The sequence below is a fragment of the Protopterus annectens genome, chromosome 9.part0 (genome assembly GCF_019279795.1).
Source record: "Protopterus annectens isolate FY-2018-M chromosome 9.part0, PAN1.0, whole genome shotgun sequence".
Lineage (NCBI taxonomy): Eukaryota > Metazoa > Chordata > Ceratodontiformes > Protopteridae > Protopterus > Protopterus annectens.
This window is the reverse complement of record NC_056743.1, coordinates 324,285,183-324,298,140: the sequence shown is the minus strand read 5'-3', so window position 1 is coordinate 324,298,140 and position 12,958 is coordinate 324,285,183. Positions and strand designations below refer to the sequence as shown.

The 12,958-nt window shown below is 44.1% G+C and overlaps 1 protein-coding gene across 1 annotated transcript in view; it reads right to left on the bottom strand.

Moving 5' to 3' along the window:
* The window catches only part of ATP2A3 (ATPase sarcoplasmic/endoplasmic reticulum Ca2+ transporting 3), a 1,260,930-nt gene that overhangs the window by 723,528 nt on the left and 524,444 nt on the right, over window positions 1–12,958 (bottom strand). The window lies entirely within an intron of this gene.

The following is a 12,958-nucleotide window of genomic DNA, read 5'->3' as shown; positions in this document are numbered from 1 at the left end:
ATCAAGGGGTTGGGTATGTTCCTTTCTGTCTCAGTCTGTGCCAGTATTAAAGTTATAGAATAAAGTACTGAAATGACAAGTTGCTTAATCAGACTAGCATGTGAATGGTAAAAGTCTGCACAACCTTTAATCCTTCAATTGTAACTTATTCACCCCTCAGTGCACACACTGGCTGAGGTGCAGTCTAGAATTATAGGGCCCCTACAGTGTACATATCCTTAGCGCTGCTTTGGCCTCAAATTGTCCATCTGTGATGCAACTACTACTCAAACTGCTGTGTTACCACAGACTGGCTTTGTTTCTAGTACAATTTGTTAATGCACCATAAAATGTGTTACCCGCTTTATTACTTCATTGCATTCTGTATCAATCATCCAAAGCAACACTACTTTCTTCTTTTTGGTCAAGACCAAAAGGCTCCTCGAGCAGATTAACACATTCAAGCATAAGCATGTTGATAAACAGGAAGAGTTCAAATTATGTGAAAAAACTGCAATCCAAATGTAAAGTACAAAAGATGCCAACACAAAAGGGAAAAAAAAACATAACAGATAATCACCTCTAAGTTTGTGCAAAAGAGATCTATTCTCCATCAGCCAGTGATAGCCCATGATGTAACTAGTTTCCATTTCTGATGCACATTTATTCAATAAGCCTTTGACTGTAACATAACACCACGGAACAGGAAAATGTGAAGGCATACAGACAGAATCATCACTGCATGAAGGCAAATGCCAAGCACAGAAAATGGAGCTTGCCAACAGGTAAGTAGGAGTTGATACTGGGATAGAGCCTTGGAAACCGCATCAACAAAGCCAGTCATACCAAGAAATGAAGAAGCTGAGAGTGGGGATCCTGTACTTCCCATAAGATAGAGAAGCAAAGTTTGCATAATTACTAACTGGGTTTATATTCTAGATTTGCTTGTTTACATCTTGTTTATCTGCAGTTTAGATTCCTGAAGTCTTGAGACAAATAATTTAAGAATGATTCAGCTTTGTAGGCTCAAATTTAATTGCTGAACTGTACCAAGTTAAACAGGCCCTTCAAACACTACACTAAGCAGTTTTGTTTGCATCTTACCTTCATAGGTTCATAGATGTTTACTAGGCTAATGACCACAAGGGCCTTTTAAAGCCTAGCCATGTGCATCCCAAATCTCTGACAAGTTCTGATACCCTTGATAAGTGTAAGCATGGGCCTGGTAGATGAACCATTTACAGGTTACCTCTATCCATTAGAGACATAGGTGCCAAACCAGGGATGAATTTCTGGTTTCCCATCCAATTGTCCAACTTGCACTTGAATTGGGTTAGAGAGGAACTCTACTTCACATGGATGAGGAGCCTGTTCCATAAACTGGGTAGTCTATGGGATACATACCTGTCTTCTCAGAGTCCAGTACTCATTTAAAAAAAAAGGTTCTACATTTATTTTTGAGGTGCCACACATTTTTCTGCCATTCATTTCTTCGAGTATGTGGAGTGATTGACACTTAACTTTTAAGTTATTCGAGAGTCACTGTACGACTCCCTCCCTATTCAAGTATGTGCATTGTTTCCGTTATGCACTTCAGTTGCAGCTGTTGCTGTGTGACCATAATGATTACAGATACAGAGTGGGGATGAAGCACACCTCTATTTTCTTCAATATTCAGCAATGCAAAAGATATTCTATATTTTCTTCCTGTTGTTTGTGCTCATAGAAGGTGATTGTGGAGGTGTTTTTTTTACCCCTTGGGAAAACTTAAAAGTAGTGAGAGAAAAAAAAAAACAGTAAAGGAAATTCTACAAAATTAACAAATGCTTCTTCTGTGTGTGCACATACAAGAGTTTAAAAAGTTTACATATTTTACTGCAGACATGTATTTTACAGCAATATTTATCAAAATGTAGAATTCGGTATCCGCTTTTATTTAAGCATATTGTAATTAGAGTTGTGTTTGTGCCTTGAACTATAGAAGTTACTACTATTAGGGACGAGTAATGTCTCATGTTTGTATTGGTAGGGTGCAATAGAAAAGAACTGCTGATCAGGAATATTCAGTGTCAGATTTGTCAGTCTTTTTATAATGAACCGACTTGTTTGAAAACATGAAAGGGTATTCAGAAAGATCTGTAATGCAGAAGCTTAGTGTCATGATAATGGGAAAATGACTACAAAATAAATGATTTTGGTGGCAATAGTGGCAATTATGCTACTGCAGTGGCCACACTATAGGTAGTTAAGAGACTGATGTGGGATGCACAGAAAAACGGCATGCCCTACATGTTCACACTAGCAACAAACTTGACACTGCAACATATGCACTGTGAGCAGGCCATAGAGAGGCAGCACAAGGTGCCAACTCAGTTCAGATAAAATGGGGGAGAAAAAAAGGCAACAGGTGGGAGGGAAGATGGGCAGTTGTTGGGCACAAGGGACATGTGCCAATTCTCTTTTTATGAACAGTATACAGGAAAGGGAAATGAAGTCAGGGAAACCAGCAGGCTCATCTGTGGTCACAGCTGATATGAACAAGAAGTTGGGTGACACAGGGGAGAAGTGGCATGGAGAGAAAGGCATATTCCAAATGACTGGATAATGAGCATACCAGTGCCAGTCTTAAAAAGCAAAGAGAACAGCCACAAGTGTGAGCAGTACACCGTTATATATTAAGCTAAAGACAACAAGGGCCTTTATAAGCCTGGCCGTGCAATCCAACCCAACTGTGTCCTCAAACATCATGGGCATTTATTATGAGGGGGGTATGTTAGGAAGCTTCTAGAAGCTGTATGGGAGGCTAGGTTAGAGGTAGACAGTAATGTGGGAAACTATCAGAGACACAGAAGATCAGACCTGGGGTGAATGTTCAGTTTCTCATGCAATGGGAACAAGGTAATGCTTCTACTTCACATGGATGGGAAGCCTGTTCCAGAACATAGGGATCTTCTAAGACACATCTATCTCACCAGCATGTCTTATTTATGTCATAAGAAAAATTGAAATCCTTGGATCTAGTCATTCTGATGCTGTTCACTTTGTGGGATGCGCAAAAGTTCCATCAGGGGTAGATCAGCAGATGGCTTGTATGCCAGGCATAGATCACCTCTCAGTAACCTGCACAAGATAGGGTATAGGGCTTTAAGGAAATCAGTACTGAACAATGTGTTTATGCCCTGGGTTCTCTTGTTATGGAATCTTTTGGGGCATTCCAACTGCTGCATATGTCTTGTCAGGTACATGGCAAAGGGCTAATACTCAATGATGGGTCTGATAAAGACCCAATAAAGTGGCACTATGACTTCTTGGACCTGGATGCCATGCCCTTACTTAAACTGAGTGACAAAAAATGATTTTCTTACTACCTTGGCCACATGTTGGTCAAAGACCAGATTATTGTCTATATGTTCCCAGACACCATACTACAGGGTCAACTCTTGGGGGTGTCTTATCAACAGAATACTAAGCCTGGGTGGCAGTTTTACCAAAAGCACTACAATGCATTTCTTGGCATTGCGTTTTAGTCTGTGACTTTGGCACCAGTCATTTGTGTGTATTATACCTTCTTGTAAGATGGGTTTCTCAGGGGGAAAATTTATGACTGCTCCCAATTTGCAGTCATCTACAAACTTATCTGCCAAAGGCCCTTGACATTAGCCATTACCTGGAGAAGTAGATGCCAAATAGAAGAGGTCCCAGCAGAGCCCAGAGGTACCTGCTGGTAACCAGTCTCTTAGCGGAGGTGGTATCACCAATCATGACTTCCCGAGTTCTGTCAGCTAAATAGCAATTGAGCAAGTTACATAGGGATTTAAGCCCAGCTCAGGGAGTTTCTCAACTATACCAGACAGAGGTATTGTACTGAATATGCCTTAGCCAGGTCCAGGTATGCAGTATGCACCATTTTCCCCTCATCCATTGCTTTAGTAAGCATGATCTTCCTATGACAATGCCAAACTATAGTGGATCCACTGTCTAAAGGTTGCTTATGTCCATGTTGATCATTTCCACAATTATTTGTTCCATGGCTTTGCATATTAGTCACACTAATGGTTCTGTAGTTTCCAGGGAGAGTTGACGATTCAGCTGTGTGAAGTGGGATAAACACTGCAATACACCATTCTCTAGGTACAAAGCCTGTTTTAAGGTTATAGTTAAAAGCGACTTACGTGGTCCTGATAGGTCATGTTTCCAGCTATTTAGAAGGCATCCCAGGATACTGTCGTGTCCCATTGAGGCTCTGTCATTGGCCTTGGAGAGCACTGCCAGGACCTGCTCTCTTAACAGTTGTAGGTGGGGTATGCTAGTAGGTATTTCATGAAGGGAGGCAGGGGCGAGTGGGGGATGAAGTTTGAGCTGAATTTGTCATTCAGCAAATTTGCTACATCACTCTGGTCTGAAGATGGTACCACTGACCACCATTTCAGCACACTAATGTGTGCTGTTTTTGAGGTTTTGGACATAGCTGTAGAAGGCCTTGTGGTTGTCTTCAGCCTGTAAGGTTATCTTGACCTCATAATTGGCCTTGCTGGACTTGATTAGCCCTCATTTTCCTGAGAGCTCCTCTCTTTTTGGGAATTGCTCTTTCTGATTTTAGCAATGACTTTTTTCATTTTGTCATATACTCTATTAAGGTTAAGATTCCACCAGTGTGATTTGTTTTTACAGTTTGTTTTGTGCTTACTTCTAATAGATAAAGCAGCCTCTACACAACCATTTACATGATTGTACAGGGTCTCTGTGAACAATTATGTATAAGGTTGTTGTGAACTCTGGGTTGGAAGGGCCACTGACTTTTGACAAACTATTGCTTAAATAGGGTGCAAGTTTGCTTAGGAATAGTTCCTAACTATTTCAAGGTTTGCTGGTGTCACCAAGCTGATTTTTATTTTGAAAAAGACTGCTTTGTGATCCAACCTCTCCAGTGGGAGATGTGACAAGGGTGTGGGGATGAGGCACTCTCCCATATTGGTGAGTACTAGGTCCAGTACATCTGAACCTCAGGTGGGTGCGCGCACTGTTCAAGGGTATTTGTATCAATTAAGTCTAGGAATTGCTGTGCCTGCAATTATGAGGCAGTGTATGTTTCTCAGTCTACAGAGGAATAGTTAAAGTCTCCTATGAATACGGTATTTGGCTTAATGGTGAGTATCACCAGCAGGTCTAGGTATGAACTATGGGATTCTAAGGACACAAGAGGGTGACCTATAGCCTGCTAGGATAAGGTATGGGACTTCTGTCTATCGTGATTTGCACGTGGATAAATTCCACAGCATCACCCTGTTTAACCAACAGAGTAATGCTTGTTGCTAATACAGATCGAAACTCCACCACCTTTTGTCCCTATCTGTGCAGCTGTTGGTCTAAATGTGTGGAAGGCAGTGTAGCCTTGCAATGCCAGAGTACTTTTTGCAGATTTAAACTATGTCTCGGTAATAACGCACTCTCTCCTAACTGAGGAGCTTGTAGGGTTGTGGAGTTTCTTGTTTAGGCTCCAAGCATTGAGCAGTAACACCTTTAGTTTTCTACAGTTTTAATTGCTGTGTTGGTAGGTCTGTCAATTTGACATTGCATAAAAAAGCACCAAGGGGTGGATAAAGTTTTAGCTAATATTACAGAAGCCTAGGGTAGACAGGTGCACAGCATCCTTTGCAAAGTAAAGCTGTCTGTAAACCATGCCCTCCCATGCTGACAAATATTGAATCCCCCTGGAAAGACACCAGAAACTAAGTCAATTATTGAAGTCAATCATCTTTTGTTTGTACTGTGGCATCATCCTTGCTGATGGTAGAATATTGCTCGATGCAAGATACCTACTTGCCTGAGACATTTAGAGAGGTCAGCAATGTGTCTCTTCATACAGCCCATGGAAGTGTGTCTCAGGTGGCTAATACTAACATGGACTACGACAGAATCATACTGGTACCTATGGTGTACTGATTTGTGTGCATATGTGCAACTTAGATTCTGGCTCCAGATAAACAAGTAACCATAATTTTCTCCTTGTTCAGTCTGTAGAATGGGGCATCAGTGTGTCATACAATGCAGTCTGCTATAAAGAGTCCTGGCAAATGTGCTGGTTTGCCTTATGGGCTTTGCTTTTGGGGCTCCACTGTGTGTAGTAATATGTGCTGGGTTTGGTGTAGCTTTTGGTGTGCGCTTTAGAGACTGCTGAGGATAGACATTACTGTTTACAGGCTTAGGTCTTTGAAGTTTGGGAAGATTGCTTTTTAGTGCCTCAGTATAGTCTGGTCTGCGTGTGTGGTGAATGTAGTATGTGTGTTCTTGATCACAATGTATACAAGATTTTTGCCTCCAGTGAAATTGTGTATGTGCATCTCTGACATACTGTGTTTAAGGATTAAACGGCTGGCTGTGAACATGAAACAATTTCTTCATTGTCTCAGGATGCTCATATCTAACAAAACAGCTAGAACATTTGGAAATTGCATATTGATGTTGTCTGGGCCTGTATTTGGGTGGGTTACTGTAGATTGTGGCCTGGGTTATAGAGTTCTCCTCAGGTGGTCTTTGGGGTTTGGCACTACACTAGGTTAGATTGTGCTAAGATATGACAGTGGTGCTATTTAACATGAAAACTAACTGCTCTGTGCTCGTCTCCACACAACATCTTTAGCCACACTAAGTTACAGGTTTCAGTTCTAAAGAAAGTTTTATGAATAAAATTTACTTTGTCTCTGTTCAGGGCACTGCTAACCTCTTGATGTAATAACACCAAGAAAGGCTGCTTGAATGTGTAAGGCTACAACAGAGCAAACTACCCTGATAAGGCACTTTTTGAAGTATCAGAGGTATCAAATTCCTGTCACACTGCATGAAAGTTTTGGAGAGGGGGACATTAACAAATATGCAGATTAGTAGAAAGATGGGCAGCTTGGATTCACATCAGGATGCAGATCAACCAACCTAATATTTGCAGTGAGGCAGACAGTTGAGAGGTTACATATAAGGAAATAATTCAACTGGGCTTTCCTAAATGTGGAGGATACATTATGACAAGGTCCCAAAAAAGCTGATTGGGCAGTCCTGTGGTGGTTCAAACACCCAGAAACATTAGTAGAACCAGTACAGGCTATGTAAAAGGACCGAATGACTCGTACAAATAGCAGTTCGGGCTCACACAGAGGTTCCCAGTGATAGTGGGTGGACATCATGGTTCAGCCCTGAGCCCACTGCTGTCCATACTGGTGATGGGCTACATCAGCAAAAAGGTTGGAGGGGACAGATCAACAATGATACTGTATGTAGGCTATGTGGCATCACAGGCAGACTCAGAAACAACTTCAGCAAAGGACAGAGGAAAAGAATGCAAAACTGAAAGTGCATTGGATGAAACAGAGTACAAATAAGATCATTGTAATGGCATCAAATGCAGGAAATCAGAAGAAGCTGAAAATTGAGATAGAAGGAAAAATAATTTAACAGGTTAACAGCTTCAGGTATTTGGGTGGAGGTGGAGAAGGGAAGTCTGAATAAGGAGATCAAAGCTATAATCAGGGGGGCTGCAGCCAACTAGCACAGAGTGGTAGGGATTGTTTTTGACAGAAGAATACCAAAAAAGCTGAAAAGTAAGGTGTACATAACTGTAGTGCAACCAGCACTACTTTATGATACAGAAAGCTGGGCAGTAAAGGCAGAGCAGTTGAGTAAACTAAAGGTGATGAAGTGCCTGAGATGAGTGACATTACTGTGGGACAGAAGAAGAAATAAGGATATCAGGGTAGAAGCCAAAGTAGCTTCAATTCCAGAGCCGGTTGAGCAGAACAGATTACAGTGGTTTGGGCACATATGCAGAAAGCAATCTGGTGAAGATGATGTATGACAGACAGGAAGAATGCAAGAAAAAACGAGGGGGTCTAGCAAAGACACAAATGGATTATGAGAGAAAAGACCTGCAACAGTCAGGTATGACTGCCAAAGAAAGTAGGAGAATGGCTTTGAATTCAGAGAGGGGAAAAGGGGAATGATGATGATATGGGAAAGGTAGCAGGTAGTAAATGTGGAGAGGAAAGGCAGATGCAGTCTAGGGAAGAATAAGCACAAAAAAAATGGGCAAAAATGAACAGACGCAGGCAAAAGACTGGGCAACTACTTGATGCAGAGGACTGGGCCAGAGACACTGTATAGGGAAATGATACACAAGAAATGGAGACACCATGATGGGGAATTAAAGCAGGGTACAAACAGCCTCCCTGAATAGTCAGCACAAGGAATGCCAGAGAAGTCCCTCTTCCAGTGGTCTGATAGCTGCATGACTGTCTGGCCACAGCCATCAGTGATGCAAGGAAATGCCACAGGGTCCCAATGCAAGTTTCCAGCTGCCAGTCACTACACATTCACTACACATGCTGCCAGGTGAACTAAACTCTGGGCCATTCCTGGAGAAAGAGGCTTCAACTTTTTCTTTAAAGGTGAGTACCAGCAAGCCATCCAGGTAATCTTCCAGTAAATGACCATCTCTTTATGGGGAGGCAGACAGTACAGTTGTGTACACTTACCATAAATGTAGATATTAGAGTGTATTCACTGTTGCAGTCATTACATTTGGGTAATCTGCTGGCAGGTTGCCTTCAGTTGGCCTGAACAACAAAGTCTTGGGTTCTGAATCGGTTACTGTCTCCTCTTCCATGACGTCGGGGGTATAAAACATGCAACCGACGCCATTTTATTCAGTTTTTCTTGCCCCAGATGTCAGGTGCCCACCAAATGGGGAGCAAAAATATATATACAACTAAACTGTAAATATATAAATGCACTTTAGCATCACAAACTTTTACCTTCAACTAAAAAGCAAATACACCACAAAGGCTTTTGAGTATAGTGAAGGAAAGAAAGGGTATAGAATGGGGGGTGGCGGGTGGGTAACCCGGACTGCAACAGTGAATACACTCAAACATTTACATTTATGGTAAGTGTACACAACTGTACTATGTTCTTCGTGTTTCACTGTTGCAGTCATTACATTTGGGTAGAATCCCAAAGCTATTGATGGGAGGATGGAACTAAACAGATTTAGGAGCGGCTATAAGGGCCTGCAGGACTGCAGTGGCAAAGTCTGCCCTGGATTTAGAGAAGAGAGGTAAATGATGATGCTTTGCGAAGGTATGAACAGAGCTCCAAGTAGCAGCTTCTAGAATATGTTTGGTTGGGACCCCTCTGAAGTAGAGGCAGCCCTGGTGGAATGTAAGCAGATTCCCTTGGGCACAGGTTTACCATGGTGCAAATAGCAGAAACGAATGCAGTGGCTTAACCATTTAGAAATAGTCTGCTTTGATATAGCCTTCCCCTCTGATCCTGCAGCAAATGCTACCAGTAGTTGCTCAGACTTTCTTAGAGATTTGGCCCTGTTTAAGTAGAATTTTAGTTGTCTGTGTACATCCAATGAATGCAGAATCTGCTCCCCCCTTGTTCTGCGGATTTGGGTAAATCCTCAGCCATTTTCATCATCTGTTTTTTAGGCATAGGGGCCTGAGCACGTGGCTCATGCGTAGTTTTTTTAGACATAGCTGGCGTCGGTTTAATATAAAAATGTTGAGGCCTGCAAACACCCTCAGAAGCTGGTGCCTGCTCAGCAGCTCCGGACCCATCCGAGAGAGAGACATCCGCGGATTCAATACTCAGAAATTAGAAGTTATGTACTCACCATAACGTTCCATCTGAGTAGGTGACTTCATTTGGATGCAACCTGTGGGTATCGGATCCGACCTCGGATCCGAGCCGGCATTTCAAAAGCTTAGGCTCCGAGCTCCTAGCTCCTCCCTCTTACCCATAACCCCTTGCCAAGCCCTGACTGACCTCAGATTGAGTTTGCCTCAAAAATACTGACTACAGTACACGAAAAAACAGCATAAATACTCACTCTATAAAGGTCAGGGAGATGGAGGGGGGATGGTTGCATCCAAATGAAGTCACCTACTCAGATGGAACGTTATGGTGAGTACATAACTTCTAAATCTGAAGTAGGCAGACTTCATTTATCTGCAACCTGTGGGACAGAGTCCCCAGCTACCTGAATCTTGGGCGGCCGTCATGGAAGGATGTTTCGGAGCACCGCTGAACCAAAGGATGCTCTTCCTCTGGAAACAATATCAACCTTGTAATGAGGAATAAAAGTATGAGGCGAGGCCCAAGTAGCTGCCGCGCAGATATCATCCAATGAAACACGTGACTTAAAGGCGGCTGACGTGGAGACTGCCCTAGTAGAATGAGCCGTAACCCTCTGAGGAGCAGGTCTACCTGAAGTGTCATAAGCCTGCAGAATACAATTAGCAATCCACCTAGATAGTGTGACTTTAGACACTGCTTTACCCAAAGCAAATTTAGCAAAGGAGACGAACAGCTGATCTGATTTCCTGTGACCAGCTGTTCTGTGAACATAAAAACGTAATTGTCTATGAACATCCAAGAAGTGCAATTTGTATTCTCCTTTGAGTACTTGGGAAAAAACACAGGTAAATTGATTGATTGGTTAATATTAGATTCAGAAGAGACCTTCGGAAGAAAAGATGGATTGGTCCTGAGGCACACCCTATCAGGAAAGAAAGAAAGGTAAGGTGGCTTGACGCATAGAGCCTGAAGCTCAGACACTCTTCTGGCAGAAGTGATAGCTACCAAGAAGGCAGTCTTCCATGAAAGGTACTTTAGATCTGAAGAAGCTGCAGGCTCGATGGGAGGAGCAGTAAGGGCTTGCAGAACTAACGATAAGTCCCAAGGTGGTACAACCTCCTTGACTGGAGGCCTCAACAAAAAAATCCCTTTGAGAAAGGTTTTGCATAATTTCGCCGTCATGAGGGGAGCTGTCTCATGACCAATGTGGTAATGCGAGATGGCTGCCAATTGTACCTTAATCGTGGAAGAACTTGCCCCTTGATGAAAGAGGTCTGTTAAAAAAATCCAGCACTGCTGACATAGGTGCTGAGAAAGGATCCAAAGTTCTCTGTACCGCCCAAATAGAGAATCTCTTCCATTTACTCCGATAAACCTGCCTGGTGGAAGGTTTATGGGCTGCCACTAAGATGGCCTTGACCGGTGATGAGATACCGGGAGTCCTAATCAAGGATGGAACTGGAGCAGCCAAGCTGTCAATTTCAGGGTGCGCAGATTGGGAACCGCAATTCCCAGAGGGTGGGAGATGAGATCCGAAATCGGATCCAGAATCCAGGGTGGATTGATTTTGTGAGACCATACAAAGGGGAACCAGGGTTGTGAGGCCAGAACGGGCAATGAGAATCATTCTGCTCCCCAAACTGTTGGCTTTCTGCAGAAGCCTCTGCATCAGAGGTAGTGGAGGGTAGGCATAAAGGAGACCGGGAGGCCAAGCATGCACCAGAGCATCTCTCGGGAATTCCCCTGGTGGGGGAAGCAGAGCGAAGAAATTGTCGCATTTGGCGTTTGAGGAGAGGCAAAAGATCGCAACAGGGTTGCCCCAAAGCGGCAAAAATCTTCTTAGCTACCTGAGGACTGAGAGACTACTTGTGAGGAGAAAGAATGGTGCGACTGAGTTTGTCCGCAAGGATGTTGGATTTTCCCGGAATGTGCGTTGCTACCAGAAAGCGTTTGGTGGAAATTGCCCATTCCCAGACTCTCATGGCCTCTCGACAAAGGGGGTAAGACCTGGTTCCTCCCTGTTTGCTGATGTACCAGACTACCGACATGTTGTCTGTCTGAATCGCAATAGTCCCTGAAGGAAGAACGTGGTGAAGTGCTTGCAACGCTAGGAGCACCGCCCTCATTTCCAGGACATTTATATGCAACTACGTCTCTGTGGGGTTCCACGTGCCTTGGACAATCTTTCCCGCAGAATGCCCCCACCCGAGGCAACAAGCGTACATGGTCACTATGGCTGGGGAAATGCAGCACAAAAGGTCTCCCTGTCAGGGGCTCCGGAGAAAGAAGCCACCAAAGAAGGGAATCCCTGCACGCTTTGCTGACCGCTATCGGAGTGTTGAGAGAGGAACAAAGAGGGGACCACTGAACCTGAAGGGTCCATTGAAGAACCCGCATGCGTAAGCGAGCATGAATGAGAAGCGGGATAGCTGCCGCCATTGAACCTAGGGCCCTCAGGACCGAAGCTGCAGTTGGAGATGGTTGCAGGACCGCTGCTACATGACACTTCAGGTTGGCAATTCTGTCTGGAGTGAGAAAGGCTCGCATTGACCTGGTGTTTAGCCTTCCTCCTATGAAATCTATAGCTTGTGTGGGGTGCAGTAAAGATTTCTCCCAGTTGACAGTGATGCCCAGCCTTGGGGCTAGTTGAAGAAAGTAGTCCCTGGCTGAGCACAGAAGATGCCTTGATGATGCCGTCAGGAGCCAGTCGTCCAGGTACGAGAAGACCTGTAATCCCTGGAGCCTCAGGTGGGCCGCTACCACCGCTAGAACCTTGGTGAACACCCTGGGGGCTGAGGTGAGACCAAAGGGGAGGACCCTGAACTGATAATGACTGGCTCCCAGCCAGAAGCGAAGAAACCTCCTGGACCGTCTGTCCATGCGAATGTGGTAGTACGCGTCCTTGAGGTCGATGGAGCACATCCAGTCGTTCTCCCTCAAGAGGGGGAGTATAGATTGAAGGGTGACCATCCGGAACTTTTGCTTGGTTACTGACAGGTTCAACTGGGAAAGATCTAAGATGGGTCTAAAGTCCCCCGTTTTCTTTGGCACCAAAAAGAACCTGGAGTAAAACCCTGACCCGGTTTGATCTGGGGGGACGCACTGGATAGCTCTTTTTTGTAGCAGCTGTTCGATTTCGATAGCTGCTGCCTCCCTTTGGTCGGGTGGAACATCTGGGAGGCTGCGAGATCTGGGAACCTTGTACAGGGGAATTGAATAACCTCTGGATATCACGAAGCACCCAACGGTCTGATGTGATGGACTCCCAAGAAGTTAGGTGCCTCGAGCGCCCCGACTGCCTCCAGAGCGGGCAGTCGGGCAACCCTTCAGGGCTGCTGCGTGGGTCTCT